Consider the following 6,000-nt stretch of genomic DNA (forward strand, 5'->3'; position numbering starts at 1 on the left):
CCCCGGATCAAATTCCACCTTTGTGGAAAAAACGAGGGAAGAAATAAAGAAAAAATAGTTGGGAGGAAATGACGAAATGAAACCCTGGTTCCTCTGCAGAGCATGTCCGAACCTGCAGCCGCGCAGCCACGACAGTCTGCATTCCTGAGCAGACTCTGCTCACACCCACCTGAAAACATGGCCTGGCCCCGCACACAGTGCAACACGAGGACGCCATACCGCAGATAAAACAAGCAAAGAAACACACACACACCAACCACATCACTGAGCAAAGCGGGGCGGAGGAGAATGCTACCATGTTCGGCGGTTAGAAAGGCGCGGCGCAGAGAACCCGCGCTAGCCGCGGCACCCTCTCCTGCTCAACTCCACCTGTGACGACCTGCACAGAACGCCTGCGCTACGCTTTCAGAAGACAGACAGTCCCAACCTCCCACAGTGAGCCTCTCTGTATTTCTGAATTAGCAGGAAATAATTTGGTGAGCCTCTCGTTTGCACAACTATTTCCACAGCACAGTCTCAGACACTGTGGACAGCCCACCTCCCTACATTGCATAAAAGCTCAATCTTATATTGAGACGCTACTGGCTGGAAGAGGCTTGTTTTGATGCTTATTTTGATGCCCAGTGCTACAGGGCCTCATGGAGGGAGTAAACAGGATGCAAGTGCTGTGGTCACAGGAGCAAAGCTCCAAAACCTTCAAAAGGTAACCCAGCTATGATATTATATATAATATCTCGCACCAAATGGGTTTGACGTGGCTCACAAACCTGACAACCCAGCTGGATGAAGGCTGGGTCCTGCAGCAAGCAACACCCAGATTAAACCGTTTTTGGGTTAACCCATCATCGATAATGCAAGAACACTCGACTGACTTTCCTCTGCATGCACGTGTTTTGTGGTGTAACAGAAACGGCTGCTCTCTCTGTCAAACCCAGGTGTTAAAATGTTTACATGGGAACGCCGTAAAGAGACCCCTCACAATGTGCAGCACGGTTAAATGCCGTGAAAGTGTCAAGAAAAAAAGCTGTGGCAAATTGCATTTCTACTTAGTTTACACATTAAATCACGTTAATTGGATTAGGTAATGTACCCTAGGACTGTGATCAAATGGAGACCAACATTATGACCAACTTATGGGAAAAATGTATTACTTTCATTTTCCCTTGCTGGGGATTTCCAGTTTTACACTTAAGTCAATTAAGTGCAAATGTGATGTCATATGCGACAAAATATCATTACCGAGATATCTATCATTTTGCTTTATTATTTACTTGTTTATAGCAAATATATGTACTGATAACAATATAAACAATGTGCATTGATTATATAGCTTAACATAAAGACTGAAATACTTTCATTAATAGAAAACAGTTCAGTTCATCGGGTACAGCTTGGTGACCATTGCTAGTGGGCCAATCAGGAACCAAAACACTGTTTGTGGAAGTCACTTTAATGCCGGTCTACTATCTATCTAATCAAGAACCATCTGCCAGTCTATAAAAACTTTGGGCCAAATAAAACAATCAGGATGTCAATGAGACATTTTCTAAATTAACTAAGTCAGTTCCACAAATGTTCAAGTTCTGGTGACCCAAGGCACTTTCCAGCATCATTCGTGCAATTAACATTACATTACATTACATTACATTATTGGCATTTGGCAGACGCTCTTATCCAGAGCGACGTACAATTGATTAGACTAAGCAGGAGACAATCCTCCCCTGGAGCAATGCAGGGTGAAGGGCCTGGCTCAAGGGCCCAACGGCTGTGCACTACAAACCAGCCAAATTCAAACAAAAGCCTGGATAAATATGTATTTATGATCACTATCCAAAAGCTAAAGCTATTTAAGATATAAATGAAAATGAAAATTATGCAGCTGGGGAATGCTGGGAGGCTTAACCTGCTAGAACACTGGGTTCCAGTCACCTCAGATGACTGCCGCCAGTACAGCCCTGCAGTGCAGTGCAGTACATAGTGCATAGGAAACTAGTGGTTAATCTGCACTGTGATGACAGTGGTTAGGTGGGTGTATGAATACAGCCAGCCACTTCAAATAACAAGAAAGCAAGAAAAGCTGTACCATAGCATTGCAAACATGCAAGAAAGCATATGAAGCAATAACAGTTTGGATTTTGCATGCACTGAAATACATATTGATGAAAACTGGCCAAGTAAGGTTGCAAATTAGAAGGTTCTCAGCTACTCTACTTCAGGCCTGTGGGGATCAAGGTAGGCTGAACACTTTAACCAACTGGTACCACAGTCCCAGATATGTACCTATTTTACAAAAAAATATGATCATACTCCTAAAAATACAACAACATTGAATATAACTAAGATTACTCATCTCTGGCCACATGACCTCACCGGAACGACTTCCATCGACAGTTCTACCAAGTGGCACAGATCTTTCTATTACTGTTGCAGCCTGCCTGCTTTTTGAGGTCAGGTACATGGGTTGAAACGTCAGCAAGCACAGAGGAGAATCTTCAGTCCAGGTGAGATGCTACACTGACACTGCTGATGGGAAATGATCCAAGCAGTGTGAATCAGAGAAGAGCCAGGCACTCATCTACAAGGCCCAAATCCTTATCTTTATTGTATTCTTAGCACTCAAAACTGTACTTCCCTCTAGGGTCTTTCAGCGCACTTGGTTATGGGTATGCATTGTGTTGTACGTAGCTCTGGATGAGAGCGTTTGCCAAATGCCCATAATGTAATGTAATGCAATGTACAGTACCAGTCAAAAGTTTGAAGACACCTTGCCCTTTTCTGGATTTTTTTAAAAATGTTTTATTTCCACTACTTGTAGCTAATCAAGCAATCAATGGAAGAATAGTTCATGAGAAACAACCCTATCTACTGTATATCTAGTAGCAGCATGGTTGTTTAAGGCTGGTTTGATACCTCGGACCCTTGATGACTTAAAGCCATTTAGCGAACAAATGTGTTCTATACTGTATCAGCATAATTTACAGTCGAAACCTAGTCCCACCCCCCCCCAATTCCCATAGAGATCTGTTTAAATGCAAAGAGTTATAGTATTGCTTGTAGGACAACCTGAGAACAAGATATCCAGACTCTGGTGATGTTGATAAGACACAAACATCAGGAAGTCATGCTATGGAATGGATATGCAACCAAATACAAAACATGACTATTTTACTTGACATTATGTTAAATTGTCTTGAACATTGAAATGGGGGGCTATGTATAAAAAGTGCTGTAATTACTACATGGTGCAACCAAAATGTATAAAAACATGGTTTAATAAAATATGAGAATCTGCACTTTGGCCACATATTAATTGCTTGATTACAAACAGTGGAAATAAAACATTAATCAAAAACTCCAGAAAAAGGCAAGGTGTGTCCAAACTTTTGACTGGTTCTGTACACAGCATATAACTCCAGGCTACTCAAAGTTACAATGAGAATACAGTGAGGAGACAAAAGGCAGCATACCACAAGAAGAGGTCATGCCAGACACTGGTACAAGCACAACCCAGGAGTTTCGTTTCTTGAGCTATAGAGCTACAGCGGTTGAAAGGCACTGCTATGTGGGCAGTGAAGGTTGCTTCTCCACAGCAATCAACACATATCTATTAAGCTAACTTATGCCATGTCTGCTGTCCAATATAAAATGTCTTCTACTGTACACAACCACATACACACATGGATATAGGCTCAGTCTAATCAACTCTAAGTCGCTTTGGATAAAAGGCGTCAGCTAAATTACACATTATTATTATTAATTATAAATATAGCTACCTTTTCTTAAAGTGAAAAACAGCGAAGCGAAAATAGCGATAAGCCTATAGCACATACCCTAGAGATGCTCTCATGCTTTACAGGCCTGAATATATCGACACGATTAACAAAGATGAAACTCAAATAAGTTAAATTAATCGACTGTAATCAGCAACTACAGTCCATGGGCAATTCTAGATTGCGATTTCATATTTCACAATTCATGTTGTTACAACTGCACACAAGATCAACAATATGAAAGCGCGAAAAGGTTACCTTCGGAGTAGCTAGAAGTAGGCTATGGGATAGAGTTTAGTTACGTAAATAAAACGGTTCCTACATTATTTGCCAAATAAACGAATTGGAGAATAAGCTATGTGGCACGATGATAGCTTTGAGGATTTCCAAATTACGCTGATAGTAATTTTGGGAGTAGGCTAACACTAAAAATGTATTTCGCGCGAAGATTGTTGGTTCACTATATGAAACATTTCAAAATAATACATTCGCTCCAATCCTCGTGCTCTACCCTTAAGGGATCGTGTTCACTTTATTTTGAACTATTTAAAATATTTTCAAATGTATATTGTAAACGTCGGCGTCCTTTAAAATAACCACACCATACACTGAAGTCAACTAATTTCCCCATGTCTTCTGCGAATTAACAAAGAAAGTTGCGTCTATGTTAAATGCGAAGAAATGTAGATACCGTAAGTCTATATGCTAGGACTCATAAATCGCTTTCAACCTGTAAATTACTCAATATTGGAACACGGTGTTATGCTCACCTTAGCTAAGAAACCCAGTTGGCGTTTTCCATCAAAGTTTTATCCTTATACTGTTTCCCATTGGTAAAAAGTTGCTGTTAACAATGTGAAGCGCGTCTTCCTCCCTCGATACAATTATCTGGCAAAAGAGGGAGGGGTTTGCGTTGTAGCCAAACTATACCTAAAAAAGCATTTAACTGCGTTTGTTATGGTTTTAAACTCATGTCACTACTGTTTGAGCCCAAATTATGTATTTTGTTACAAAGTTTATTGTTTATTGGACACTTTTAAACAGCCGTTTATCTTCTTTCTTTCGAAATCCCAACCCTGGCAACATGACTCAGAGGTAGGCTCTGTGGAAATTACGTTGACGAGGAAAGTGCGGATTCCCAAGAGTAATTGTGTTGGCCTATAAACAGGAAAAGAGGTCCACTCCTGTTGGACTTGTTGACGACGTAGTTGGGCCTCCCAGGATAAATCAAGATGACCTGCGAACAAGCAAGCAGTAGTTAATTGACGTCCGTGTTATTGGGCGGGGGGTGTCATGGCAATGATTAACCCAACCATATGAAAAAAGTAATAACTCGCCTGGCGCCTTTCGCCTGACGCCTTTCGGTCTACATATTCTCAATTTGTAAGCGCATAACAAAGTGTCAAGTGTAACAGTGTAAGAAACACAGTAAAACACAGTGATATAACTCTGGTAACCAAGATAGGAAAATAGGCCGTTTTAACCATTAGAAACGCTTTGCAGGTGGCTGTGTATTATTTTCTTTTGTCAGATGTTCGTTATATTTTAATAATTCTATATTGTCATTTAGTAAAGTGCTTGTATTTTTATTCACCGTTTTGTGCATTAGTGTCCAAAGTTCACACAAAAAAATCATTTTAAAACGAGGACAGTGTAGTTCATGCCAAGCACAACTCTTAAATAGCACACCGATAGCTCCCCCTTGTGGATAATCTTCAGCCTGCAGGACGTGGGTGAGTGAGTGAGCATAAGAAGACAAACCTGAAACTTGAAATGTTCTAAAATAGTCTTATTCACATATGAGAGAAATATGGAGGAAAAAAATAGCTCATGATCCAATGCATGCTACCTTATCTGTGAAACATGGTGGGTAGTGGCTTGGGCATGTGTGGCTGCCACTGGAACTGGCTCACTTCTGAAGTGTACAGAAGTCTTCAAAATGCATTGCACATTGCTTCACTTTGCAGCAGGACAATGACCCAAAATATGCTGTTAAAGCAACTTTCTCTGGGGCAAAATGTGGAATGTTCTTGACTGGGCAAGTCAATCACCTGGCCTGAATCCAACTGGCCTGAGTCCACATACTTTTGGACATATAGTGTAGATGTAAATAGGGGAGGGCAGGGTAAGTTGTCATTCCTCCAACACTGGAGACACTACCTAAAGTGAATAGGTATTTTGTGTGACTTTATGCGGTAAAAAAGCTAATCTGAGGTGAGGAAAGTTTTCT

General features: G+C 40.9%; 1 protein-coding gene across 2 annotated transcripts in view; it reads right to left on the reverse strand.

The window, feature by feature from the left end:
• LOC133122105 (inactive rhomboid protein 2-like) overlaps positions 1 to 4,771 on the reverse strand; it is a 32,797-nt gene extending 28,026 nt beyond the window's left edge. Inside the window, exon 1 of one of the 2 annotated variants that reach the window (XM_061231829.1) lies at positions 4,541 to 4,771. The gene's annotated coding sequence lies outside the window, so the exon portion shown is untranslated. The remainder of the gene's footprint in view (positions 1 to 4,540) is intronic. The other variant, XM_061231831.1, reaches the window with a different exon arrangement.
• Between the last annotated feature and the right edge of the window lie 1,229 nt (positions 4,772 to 6,000).

This window comes from Conger conger, chromosome 2 (genome assembly GCF_963514075.1).
Source record: "Conger conger chromosome 2, fConCon1.1, whole genome shotgun sequence".
NCBI lineage: Eukaryota > Metazoa > Chordata > Actinopteri > Anguilliformes > Congridae > Conger > Conger conger.